The sequence below is a fragment of the Pelodiscus sinensis genome, chromosome 18 (assembly GCF_052426305.1).
Source record: "Pelodiscus sinensis isolate ZL-2025 chromosome 18, ASM5242630v1, whole genome shotgun sequence".
In the NCBI taxonomy this organism is placed as follows: Eukaryota; Metazoa; Chordata; order Testudines; family Trionychidae; genus Pelodiscus; species Pelodiscus sinensis.
This window is the reverse complement of record NC_143069.1, coordinates 25,481,731-25,494,799: the sequence shown is the minus strand read 5'-3', so window position 1 is coordinate 25,494,799 and position 13,069 is coordinate 25,481,731. Positions and strand designations below refer to the sequence as shown.

General features: G+C 61.2%; 1 long non-coding RNA gene across 1 annotated transcript in view; it reads right to left on the bottom strand.

Moving 5' to 3' along the window:
* Positions 1–6,174: 6,174 nt before the first annotated feature.
* The window catches only part of LOC149523310 (uncharacterized), a 32,229-nt gene continuing 25,334 nt past the window's right edge, over positions 6,175–13,069 (bottom strand). Inside the window, exon 3 of the long non-coding RNA XR_016347087.1 lies at positions 6,175–6,274. This is a non-coding gene — a long non-coding RNA (uncharacterized LOC149523310). The remainder of the gene's footprint in view (positions 6,275–13,069) is intronic.

The window sequence follows — 13,069 nt, the reverse complement described above, 5'->3', positions numbered from 1 at the left end:
GGAAGGGGGTCAGAGGCAGCATGACTGGCCTCGGGGAGGGAGAAGGGGGGGCCAGGGTCAGGATCTGGCCCCTCCCCCCCAGAGCTGCTTCCCATCCCCTCTTCCTTCCAGCCAGTTCCTGCCCCCACCCGCAGCCAGTCCCTCTTCCTCCCTCCCCCCTGCCCAGGATCAAGTGTGTCCGTTTTTTTGGGGGAGGGTCTACCTGGCAACCCTACGAGTCAGACCCGGCGCAGGCACCAAGTGATGGGGACTGCCAGAACTTTGGGAACCTGAGTCTGCGGGGTGGGGGTTTGTGGCAGGTCAGGAGATGAAAGGGGAAGGCACCAAGGGACAGGGTGTAGGAGAGAGACAAATGCCCAGGGGCCAAGTGGAGACAATGAGGAAAAGGGCAGGAGGGGAGGTGTCAGTGAGGGAGGGGACAGGATGATGCTAGGAGAGGAGAGGGGAAGGGCTTTGGGGGCTAGAGGGGAGAAGGGGAGGTGCTGGGAGAAGGCTTGAAAGAAGGGGTGGGCATGAGGAAGGCGGAGATGGAGCAAGGCACGTGTAAAGGCACAGGGGCATGAGGGGAACGGGGGCAGAGGGTGGTGAGGGAGTGGGCAAAGTGGGAAGGGGCAGTGAGGGAAGGGGGAGGCACCAAGAGGGTGCAAGGGTAAGGGAAGGTGCAGGTGCCAGGGAGTCCGGGGGTGAAGCAGAAGGGCAGACACCTGCAGGGGAGGGACCAGCACCAGAGGAGAGAGGCAGGACAGGTGTGTAGAGGGGGGTGTTAGGAAAGGGGAGGAGGAGGGGTAGCTCACATGGTCAGAGTGGGGCTACTGGAGGAGTGGGCACAGGGGGAGAGAGAAAGGCTGCTGGAGGGGGCAGGTCTCGGGAAGGCCGAGGGCAGTGAGAAGGGCAGGAGTCAGGGCAGCAGAGGTGGGTGAGGGATTGGGGGGCAGCAGGCACCAGGGGAGCTGATGGAGGAAGGGAAGGAGACAGGGCAGCAGAGGGGACAGGTAAGTGGTTCATAAGATATTTATGAATAACTTGGGTGCCACACTGACACATCCAAACAAGCCACACTCAGTACTGGTGCACAACACAAAATGTATTGTGCTCATGGGAGGAAACTCTTAGAGGGAACACTTCCCCCAGCCTCCCCACCCCCCGAGTTAATGTCTCACACATTGGGTTAATGCAATTGCAGGATCGTTGCACGGGGGGGGTTGGTGAGGGCCAAACTAATCCCTATTGGTAAGTGGATGGTGGGAAAAGTCCTTGCGGGGGGGGGAGGTCACATGACACCTTTTATTTCTGGTCATGTGTCCATATTGCCCTGAAAGTGTTACCTCCAGAGGCGTGGCTAATGGGAGTCAGGGGGCGTGGCTAATGGGGGTCAGGGGGCATGGCTAATGGGAGTCAGGGGGTGTGGCTAATGGGGGTCAAAGAGTACATTTAAAAACATTCTTTGGGTGCACACCCTAATGAAATGTGCTGCGCACGCCTATGGGCAGAGAGCAGATCCAGTCCTGGGAGCAGGGCTGCAGCCACAGAGTTATAGACGCCGCCCAGAGAGCAGATCCGCATGCTGGGAGCAGGCCTGCAGCTGTAACCCACACACCTGATGTGGGTCACTATCCTATGGAGTGGCACTGAGACCACTTCCAGCAAGCAATTATTACAAGGGAGCTCTTCAGCCTATGCTGAGAGGCAACTGACTTATAACTCAAGCTGTAGCAGCTCCTGCCCTAAGCTCCAAAAGTCCCAGGTTCTAATCCACCTGGTGGCAGTTGCACAGCCATGGAAGCAGAGGGGCCAGGGAACCCTCTGTACAGGACCCCCCACACACACACACACCCTTGCTTCCTGGAATCAGCCACCTAGGTGAATAAAGCTGGAAACCCCCATGCCTATAGCTGTGCACCTTTGCTAAATAGCTACAGCCATTCTAAAGTGCCCAGATCTCACAACTAAAAAGGAGACATCCCAATGAGCTGCTAAGCTGTGCTGCCTGCCTCGGACGAGGAGCGAGTGCTGTAACTCTGGAGCCTAATGATGGTGGTGTCCTCCAGCCATTTTCAGATTAGTACAGCTGCCTCCCTGTGAACCAGGTGCCAGCTGGCCATGGGGTCCCATAGACCTGGCTTGTGCAGCCTAACCTGATAACCAAGCAGCCCATCCATTACTAGCCAGCCGATTACCTTGGGCATGGGAGACCATCGCACTCGTAATTCCTGGGGCCTTCACGCACTGACAGGGCTTGACTTGATCGGCCAGCTAGGGAGAAAGAAATAAACAGAACGCAGAGGAGTCACCAAGAGATCAGAAGACCAGCACGATGCCTTATAGGCCATTCAGCTGTGAAGAGTCACCAAGACAGGGCAGGTGATGCTAACCTGAGTTAGTCCATTAGCTGCAGCTAGGCTGGGCCATGAGAGGAGAGACAGGCAGTAAATCTGCAGCTGTCAGACCATAAGGAGGACACGGAGGTTTCGAAACCAGCTCAGAGAACAGGGCTGGGTAAGATGCAACCCACCTAACACTGTGATCTGGCCACTTTGTGTTTAGATCCTTCCTGAACTTTGGCCCCTTTCCTCCAAGATAGCAGGAGGCTGCTCTGGGCCTTTTGTGCCCACGACGGGGCAGAAAAGCAAACTCAGCTGATGGTTCCATCTTGCGGGCAGAGCCCCGGCAGACAGTGGCAGGCGGGGGTATCGACTGACCCTCCAACCCAGGATATTCCCCCCACACCTGGATTCGCTTCCTAGTCATCCCCATCTCCCTGCACGATCCTTGTTTCTCAACCCGCCAGGGCAAATGGCAACTCTGCCGAAAAGCATCTGCTGGCTTTAAGCTCCCTGCGAGCTGTTCTCATCGCTCAGCCATCACCACCACTGCCCTGCCTCTGTCCTGCTCCTCATCCCCGCCCCCACTCCTATCCCCTGCTCTCCTCCATCTCCTCCCCCTTCCCTTCTCCTTCCCCTCCCCATTTCCACCTGCCCTGCCTTGCCCATCCCCGTCCTTTCCCTCCCCCCGTCTGTCCCCCTCTTATGTGAGGGCTTTGCTGGAAACGCCCCCCCCCCCAAGCCAGGGAGATCTCCCCTCCGGGAACAATTCAGCCCCCCCCATCTCACTCCCTCCACTCCACAGTATTTCCTCCATTCCCCACAGTTGAAAATTGAGCTCCCCCATCCCCTCAGGTGACAGTCGGGCTCCCCCATACGCAGCTGCCTAGGTAGGCACCTCCGCAGCCAGAGCCTGCCCCTGGCGCCCACGTCCCCTCCCCGACTGCCTGTCCCAGGAGACCACCTGAACCTGCGTCCCCCATTCCCTCAGATCACAGCTCCCTCCCTGACCCTGCACCCCCCGACACCCCTCCCCCAGGCCAGACTCCTCTCTGGCACCCGCACCCCCTCCCCCAAACCCTCTGCTCCCCCTTCACCCAGGTCACAGCTCCCTCCCTGACCCTGCACCCCCCCGACACCCCTCCCCCAGGCCAGACTCCTCTCTGGCACCCGCACCCCCTCCCCCAAACCTTCTGCTCCCCCTTCACCCAGGTCACAGCTCCCTCCCTGACCCTGCACCCCTCTAGAGCCCCTCCCCCAGGCCAGAGTCCTCTCCTGCGCCCATACCCCCTCCTGGACCCTGCACCCCTATCCACCGCCCCAGATCATACCCCCCCCCCTGCACCCAGGCTCCACCCCTGAGCTCCCTTCTGCACCCAACCGCCCCGTCCCAGACCCCAAACCCCTCGGTAGAAATGTGGCCCTTGATCAGTTGCCAAAATGGCCCCCCCATTACAAATTATTGACCAAGCCTGATCCAAATGTTTTTTGAAACATTGTTTAATGAGAATGTAAATACAATTCTATACAATTGGGAGGGTTGGGGGGAGGGGGACGCAGCTGCTGGCTCCTCAGCTCTTGCTGCTCTCACTGGGTGTCTTCCTGCTGCAAGGGAAGCAGAATCCGTCACATTCATCCCTGGGGACTCAGGGGAACTGGCCCCCCAGCATTTCCACCCTCCTCCCCCTTGCTCTCTGGTCACCCCCCGTCAGGCCCGCAGGGTGAGCTCCTGACCCCCCCCCCCAGAGCTCCTGACACCTCGGCCCCCTCCCGCCTCCTAGGACAGTTTCTGTGTTCAGAGCCTCCCCCACCCCCAGGGACGCTCGCAGGGGCAGGAGGGATTCTGCCAGCAGGGACGTGGGGAGGGGGCAGCCTGAGGAAAGGGGCGGGGGACTCCCTGAGGGGATGGGAAGGAGACCCTGGCCCTGCCCCACTCTCCTGATCTGCTCCGGCTGCTCACCATGTATTCCAGGAGCTGATGGGCCTGCCCATGCAGGGCGTGGGCCAGGACCAGCCCGGCCTGGCTGGGGCGCCGCAGGGGGGAGCGGGCAGCGAGCAGAGCCTTGTCCAAAAAGCAATTCTCCTGCTCTGCTGTGAAGAGCTGCCCAAAGACCTGGAATCAAGAGCACAGGAGGTTTCAGCTGACGGCCCAGAGCCTGGCCCCAACTCCTGGGGCTAAAACAGCTTCCTCCTCCCCCAAACTCCCTTCCAGACCCTGCACCCAGACGCTCTCCTCACCCGGCACCCCAACCCCTGCCCCAGGTCACAGCTTCCTCCTGCCCCCAAGACCCTCCTACCCCCACGAGGGCCCCAGCCAGCCCCACCCCCGAGCCCTGCCCTGCTCTGGCAGCGCGTCCTTACCTCTCCCACCCTCACGCTGTTGCTGTGAGCCAGGACCCATCTTTCTTTGTAGTAGTGTCTGCACCACAGGTCCTCTGCCTGGTGGATGTTGAGGCCTGCAAGAGACACAACAGGGTCATTCTGCTGGCAGGTCTGAGCCCTTCCCCTCCCACGGGTCCCTGCAGGCATCCCTGGGCAAATGGAGGGGCACAGGGGGCAGAAGGGGAACACAGAGGGACGCATCCCCCCTCGGGCCAGTCTGGGGGAAAAGGGCTGGGTCCCCTCCCCCCGCCGCCGGCACCCTCAGGGTGTCCCTGGGGCCCAGGTCCCGGCTGGGTTCCTTACCCCTGTGGTGCAGGAGGAGTTGATACAGGCTGTGCACCCCCTCCCGGGCCAGCCGGCTGACGTCTTCGGATGGGTCCGAAATAAAAAGGCCCAGCTGGGCCACGTGGTGACCCATCCTCGGCCAGTCGGCGGAGTTCTGAGGGGAGAGAAGAGGGGGGGTCCCTCAGCATCCTGGGGCTGCACGTCCCATGCAAACGGCCGCCGAGGCGGGTCTGAGCTCGGGGGACGGACAGAGACACCTCCCGGGGCGGGGGCGGGGCCGGCCTTGCGAGGAGACAACCCTGAGCAATGGCCCCGACTGAAGGGTCACTCCGGGGGTGGAACAAGGGGATCCACTGACGGCCACTCCCCAGTCCCCAGGCCCAGTCCCTCAAGAGCCCCCCTGAAGGGCCCAGGGTCGCCCCTCCCCGGGGAAAGGAGAACGCGGCCCATTCCCGGCCCATTCCCGGCCCTGCCTCTGCCTCCCGGGGACGCTCCCAGCCCCGCGCCCTGCAGCCCCAGACCCCCCGGCTCCGAGGTCACTTACGTCAAACCCCGGGAGGGTGGTGGCGACTCCCAGCAGGGCCGTGGTGCTGCCAAGGGCCCTGGCTCGCTCCTGGGGCAGGCGGGACTCCAGCCACGGGCTCAGGTGCTGGGGGGGAAAGAGGCAGGTCAGGACCCGTAGGGAGGTGCCGGTTCTGGGCAGAGCCTGGGGCTCCTCTCGGACTGTGCCCCCCCCAGCCACTGACACTGCTCCTCTCTCGGCCCCCGCCCCGAGGAAGCAGGGACAATGGCCCCGTCCCCCCCACGGGGCTCACCTCCATTATGAGCTGCAGCCGGGCGGTGTCTGGGGACTCGGCGAGGAGGCTCGCCAGTAGGGCCTGGAGGTCGTAGGGAAGGGCCCGGATGAACTGCTGCAAGACAAGGGGGAGCCCTGGGTCAGAGGGGGGTTGGGGGATCCAGGCCACCCGCTGGCTCCGGGGTGCAGCCTTGAGCAGGGTCTGAGCCGCCTCGCAGAGCAGGGAGGAGCCCAGGCTGGGCATGGAAGGGACGGGCCCCCCGGGAGAGCAACGGGAACCCTGGAGGGAAAGATCCAATCCTGCAGCTTCTTCCCTCCCTCTGCCCCCCCCCCTCCTCTCTGGAGCTCCAGCCCAGCCCGGGAGCAGGGCCCGGAGGGACGTACCTGCGTGTGGATGGGCTCCTGCTGCCAGTCCCCAGACACTGTCTGTCCCACGGCCGCCGTCAGCAGGGGGCTCAGGAGCTGGGCCCGCAGGGGAGGCTGCAAGGTGCTGGCAGGAGAGAGGGGCAGAGGCTGTTAATTCAGCAGCAGGAGACAGAGACTTTCCCACTCCCTGGCCAGGGGATCTGCTCTGGGGGAGTCGGCGGGGGGGGGGGGTCGGTACCTGAGGCTGCAGGCGGCGTTGAGGCAGTCGGCCAAGACCAGCGGGGGGGCGAGTCCTCCATGATCTCCTGGGAGACCCAAGGGGAAAAAGGGGCGTGTGAGGCTGGGGCCCCCAAGAGACGCTCACACGGCCAGCGCCCCCACCCAGCCGGATCCAACCCCACTGCCTCCCGCTGCCCTGTAGCCCCCCTGCCCGGCACAGGGCCCCTCCCAGCACCCCCCTCCCAAATCGGGACCAGCTCAGTCCTTGTCCCCAGGCCGTCTCCTGCCCCTCCCTGCCCTGGTGACCAGCCTCTGAACCTCCTCATCCCTGCTCCCCAGGCGCATCCCCAGCAGCCCGCTCGTCTCCCTTCCAGCCCCCCATGACCCGGGGAGACCCCTCCCTGTCCCGAATCCCCCTTCCTGTCCGGCACCCCACACCTGCCCCATTTCTGTGTCCCTCCCTCCTCCAGCATCCCCACCCACCCTCCCCATGTCCACCTCCAGCCCTCCTGGCTCCACCCATCCCGTTTCCAGCACCCCCACCCGCCGCCATGGCCCAGGCAGACCCCTGTCCACCCCACGTATCCCCTTCCCTCCTCCCGGCTGCCGCGACTCGCTTACAACGATCCTGGCCATCATGGTGTCCTTGCAGCAGCGCGGCGCCAGGGTGTCCTCGCCCCTTTGGAGGGCGGCGAGGCAGGCGAGGGGGATGGCCAAGAGGAACCGCTGCAGGGAGGCTGGGCTCTGCACCCCAGAGAGAGTCTGTGAGCCTGGGGCCTGCCTGCCCCCCACGGACAGCTGCAGGGCTCAGGCCTCCCAGGAGTGGAGGTGGGAGCTGCCGGTTGTCCAAGCACCCACACTCCCCCCCCAACTGCTGCCTCAGGTTTGTGGGGGCCCAGCTGGTGCATGACAAGAGCCCCCAGGTTGGGGGGCCCAGGTCATGCAGGAGAAGGGGCCCCAAGGGGATCCCCAGGGACAAGCCCCTCCTGGAGGGGGGGGGACGTGCTGGGAAGGGGCCGGACAATCTCGGGTCCCCCCCGTGTGGAGAAGGTTCCTACCGTGTCCCGGGTGTGGAGCTGCTCTTCGATGTCGTAGATGGCCCCTTCCTCCACCCGGGAGTCCATCCGCTCCTGGCAGAGCTCCGCCGAGGCGCAGGGGGGCTCTGTGCGGGCGGGAAGGGACCAGGGTGACTCCAGCGGCCAGCAGGGGTCACGCGCCCCCATGTCAGGGACCCAGGGCAGGTTGGGCCCCACACGCCCCTCGCAGGGACCCATCCCCCTTCCACCCTCACATCTGCCAACGCCCTCAGCAGAGCCCCCACCAGGAACAAGAGAGCCAAGCAGCCCCCGCCCCCATCCATTGCCCTGGCTGCGGGGCAGACACTGGGGCTGCCCCCCCGGGATACTGGGTGAGCCCCTGGGCCCAGCGTGTTCACGGCCCCTCACCTGGGTCTGAGCGGCTGCAGGAGGTGGCCCGGCTGCAGCTGGAGGCCCAGGCGCTGCTGCTGACGGACCTGGACCCACAGCTGCAGGGGCTGGTGCGGGGAGCGACGGGCTGGGGGCTCCCGGAGACTGGCAGGTCCCCGGGGGCCGGGCAGGGCGATGCCCCCTGGTGGTAATGGGGGCTGGGCTCCCGGGGCAGGTGTTTCTCTCCACAGAGGAGGCCCCGGAGCCACCCTACCCGGCTCCCCCGCTGGGCTGGGTCCCGCCTGCCCAGCCGCCTCTGGAGCCAGGTCCGGGGGGGCCTGGCCGGTGGGCGAGTCGCCCCGAGCTGGTGGGATCCAGCTTCCCCGCCCGCGGGGACGGAGAAGCTGCTCCCCACCGGCCCTGGGGCCATCTTCAGGGCTTTCTTGAACCACAGCCGAAAACGTTTGGCCATGCTGCAAATGAGGGGAGCAAAGGGGAGCTTGGGGCGCAGCCTGCAGAGCGAAATCCAGGGGTTCCAGCTCCCCAGAGCGACTGCCCCCAGCCCCCAAATGGCCCCTTGCTTCTCGGTTCGGTCTTGCACAGGCACTGCAAGGACCTGAGGGTATGTCTACACTACCCCGCTAGTTCGAACTAGGAGGGTAATGTAGGCATACCGCACTTGCAAATGAAGCCCGGGATTTGAATTTCCCGGGCTTCATTTGCATAAGCGGGGAGCCGCCATTTTTAAAACCCCGCTCGTTCGAACCCCGTGCAGCGCGGCTACACGGGGCACGAACTAGGTAGTTCGAACTAGGCTTCCTAGTTCAAACTACCGTTACTCCTCATTCCACGAGTCTCCTGCCCATCAACAGCCCCTTCTTGGCCAATCAGGGGAGAATCTAAGGTGTGGGGGGTGGAGCGTTCTCCCCAAAGACACCGGCATAGACTTGTTCCAGCCCCACCTCCCCAGTCCCCACAATGGGGGCTACATCCCCCACCCCACGGCTCCTGCAAACCACCCCCCGTCCTTCAGCTAGTCTGTTGGGTCCCAAGCTGGGGGAGGCAGCAAGGGAAGGTCACAGAGGAGGCAAGAACAGAGCAGAAATGTGGGGGGATGGAGGAAAAGGGAAACCAACCAGGAGAAAGCCCCAGTGGCGCTAAGGATGCAGCCCAGGTGAGGAATCACCTTCTGGCCCTTGACCGAGGGCTGGGCCTGCCTGGAACCCAGCCGGCCCCGGGCGGGATCCAACCCCTGGGGGCTCTTACCTTCGTCACAAAGGTGTCGGGATGTGGAACTCACAGAACGCGAAGGAACCGTGAGGAGGAGACGCACCAGAGCTAAAGCAACCGGGGGTCTCCAAAGTCCCCTGGGCCCGCCCCCCGCTTTTATCAGCCTGAGATGTGGGTCCCTCTGTGAGGTCATCACCTCCCCACCTGCCCTTTGCCTTATATGCTGAGGGCTGCCCAAAGCCCCTGTGAGGTCACCGCCCCCCCCTCACCCTGCCAGGCAAATGTCCTGCCTCTGGCCACCCCCCTGGGAAGTTTGAGCCATTACTAGGGGTCCCTCCCCCTCCCTCATAGGCTGCTCCCTGCCCTACACTGCAGGCTTCTTGCACGAGAGCTGTTTCACGCCGGAGTTCTTGCGCAAAAGGTCTCGTGCAAGAGTGCCTCCACCCTGCCATAGGCTTTTGCACAAGAGCGTCCATGGCAGTGTGAACGCTCTCTTGTGCAAGAAAGCTCTGATGGTCATTTTAGCCATAAAAGTGTCTTGCTCAAGAAGCCCCTGGTGCCCGTCCATGCTACCTTCTTGCACAACAGCTCTTGCACAAAGGGGGCTTAGTCATCGTCGGGAGAGGAATAACTCCTGTGCAAGGAGCCCTGTTCTCTGATGCTTTACTGCAAATTTACTTCTGCAAGAACACACGTAGAGTGTAGACGCGCCACAAGTTTTTTCGCAAGAACACGCAAAAACAAGCCCTGTGGATGTTTTCTTTTTAGGCAAAAGCCCCTTTTTGCACAAGATCGGTCGGCCTTTTTGCAGAAATAGGGATCTTGTGGGAAAAGGGGGTTTTTTGCACAAAAAGTAAACATCCACATGGCTTGGTTTTGCGCACAAACCCCGAGCACAAAAACAGATCGGCAGAAAATATGCAAATGACATTGCGTGTCATAGAGTCCCTCGTTAGCATATTTGTTGCCAAAAAAACTCGTTGTGTAGACGTAGCCTAGGAGAGAAGCGATCTCAGACACAAAGCCCTTCAGTAAGAGGGCATAGCCCTGGGGCGTGGTAGGAGACGTACGGCAGACATGGGAGGTCACTCTCCTAGCTATTTGGCACGGAGGAGGCCTCAGCTGGAGCACTGTGTCCAGATCTCAGGGCCATGCTTTAGGAGAGAGAGTCCAGAGGGGAACTATGAAAAGGGATTAGGGACGTTAGATATTCACTGAGTAGTCAATTAACCTCATGATTTCTTATCGGTTACTTGACTTTTCGATAGTCCCCAGGGGCCAGCTGTCTCAGTCCTGGCTCGCGCTGGGTGCGGGACCTACCCCCTCTGCGGCTCTGCATTTACAGTGTGTTAGGAGCCAGGCAGGCAGGCAGCCTCGCTCAGTTCCAGTTTGCACCAGGTCCAGAAGCTCAGACCCAGCCCCCAGGCAAGGGCTGCTGCCAGCTTGTGCTGCTGCCTCTGATACAGAGGCAGCAGTACGGAGTGCCAGGAGGGAACTGGTCTAAAAAGCACCTCCCCTTGCGACCTGGCTACCTGTCATCCCACGCTGCTGCCTCCGTTTTTGGCGAGAGAGAGCCGCCTGTCTTGAGACACCGGTGGGGAGTCGGATTTTCAAAAGGCAGGTCTCTGTCCTTTGTGAGCCTTCCAAAGCGCTTCGGTGGGGGGAGGGGGCAGGAAGGCGGACGACACTCAGGAATTGTAGCACCCAAATCCACGGAGTGTTTCGCCAGCACCTCCTGCAACAGAGCCCAATCCCTGACAGGCTTTTAGGCAAGAGAGATCATTTGAAAAAATGACAGACACAGGGTTTTCCGTCACCGCTCTCCCTTTCTTTTATTTCCCTGGGCTAACTGGCTTGTTCCTCTTTGGCTAAGGATGGAAGGGTATGTCTACACTACAATGTTAGTTCGAACTAACGGACGTTAGTTCGAACTAACATTCATAGCCGCTACACTAGCGCTCCGCTAGTTCGAATTTGAATCGAACTAGCGGAGCGCTTAGTTCGAACTAGGAAAACCTCATTTTACGAGGCTTAAGCCTAGTTCGAACTTACTAGTTCGAATTAAGGGCTGTGTAGCCCCTTAATTCGAACGAGTGGGAGGCTAGCCCTCCCCAGGTTTCCCTGGTGGCCACTCTGGCCAACACCAGGGAAACTCTATGCCCCCCTCCCGGCCCCGGATCCCTTAAAGGGGCACGGGCTGGCTACGGTGCCCGTGCCAGGTGCAAGCCTGCTAGCACCCAGCCAGCAGACCCTGCACCTGGCACGGCACAGAGCCACCCACCCGATGTCCCCCAGCCCACCCCCTCTTCCCGGGACCAGGCTGGCGGCTCCCGGAAGCTTGCCCGGGACCGCAAGAGGCGGGTACATTCCTGGGCTAGTGCGGACATCGTGGACCTCGTCCACGATCTCCACACTAGGCACAGGAAAGTGGCCATCTAGGGCAGGAGAGCTGCCAGCCTGGCCACCCAGGAGCAGGTTTGCATGAAAATCAAGGGGGTCCACTGAGACCCCCGACCCTGAGCCCTGAGCTTACAATGGCCGTCCTGGGTCAGACCAAAGGTCCATCTAGCCCAGTAGCCTGTCTGCCGACAGCGGCCAACCCTAGGGACCGTGGAGGGGATGGACCAAAGACAGTGACCAAGCCATTTGTCTCGTGCCATCCCTCTCCAGCCTTGCACAAACTTTGGGCAGGGACACCACTCCTACCCCCTGGCTAAGACTACTCCATGGACCCAACCTCTATGACTTGATCTCACTTCCCTTTCAACTCTGTTCTAGTTGTAGCCTTCACAGCCTCCTGCAGCAAGGAGTTCCACCGGTTAACTATTTGCTTTGTCAAGAACAACTTTCTCTTACTAGTTTCAAGCCTGCTACCCAGTCCTTTCCTTTGGTGTCCTCTAGTCCTTCTTTATGGGAACTCATGAAGAACTTTTCTGAATGCACCCTCTCCACCCAACCCCTGCTTTTAGAGACCTCTATCCTGTCCCCCCTCCGTCTCCTCTTTTCTAAGCTGAACAGTCCCAGTCTCTGTAGCCTCTCTTCATCTGGGACCTGTTCCCAACCCCTTATCATGTTAGTTGCCCTCCCCTCTCCCAGCCTTAATCTTCCCCTCTCCCACCTCCTTTTCCCAGTCTCCCCCAGTTTTGTTCAATAAAGACAGAGTCAATGTTGGAAGAAACGTTATCTTTATTTTGTACATCAATAAGAAGGGGGGCTAGGGAAGGGTAAGTGGAAGGAGGTGAGGGAGGAATGGGGTACGAGCCCCCGATGGGGAGGACTGGGCTGGCTCTGCAGGCTTCTGGGGGTGGAAGCTCTCCTGCAGCCCCCCGATTACCCCCTCTCCCCAGATGGCAGCCTGCGGCAAGTGCAGCCGGACTGATGGCTGAGTGGTGTGATGTGCCCAGTGTGGGTACTCCGGGCACTCCAAGCCGGGACTGGTTTTCAAGCGGGGCACCCCTTAGAACTGTCTGTCCGGGGTGGGGGTCGGGACCCTTTAAGCGCAGCCCTCGGCTAGCCTGAGACTGCATCTCCACGCTCTAAGTCCTCCTCTGATGCCCTGCTGGCACTGCTTCCGGCCATCCTTAAGCCCTGTTCAGAGTCCACTCAATGTGGACTTGCTAGTTCGAATTAGCAAAACTAGTTTTTAGTTCTAGACGCGTTAGTTCGAATTAGCTTAGTTCGAACTAGCGCTGTAGTGTAGACATACCCGAAGAGAGGAGCCAGCAGGGGTAGAATGAATTGTGTACCAGGTCCTGGAAACAAGAGCATCTCCTCCAGATCACCCATCCACACCTGAACTGTTTAAAAGCTTGGCTGCCAATAAAGACACCTTAGCTCAGCAAATGCCAAGCCAGGCACCTGTGTTTGGACACGAGGGGTGCACAGGGATGTGAGAACCAGGAAGGCTGATCTGTGAATTCACCCCCAACCGTCCCAGTACAAGACAGACGCTTGCGCCAACCAGCAGGGGTCACTGCTCCTCCGGTTTGGCTTGGACAAAGGTGCCCATCTGTTTGGTGTTTGCGTCTCGGAGCTGCGCCAGCTGCCTCTGGCCACGGCGGAGC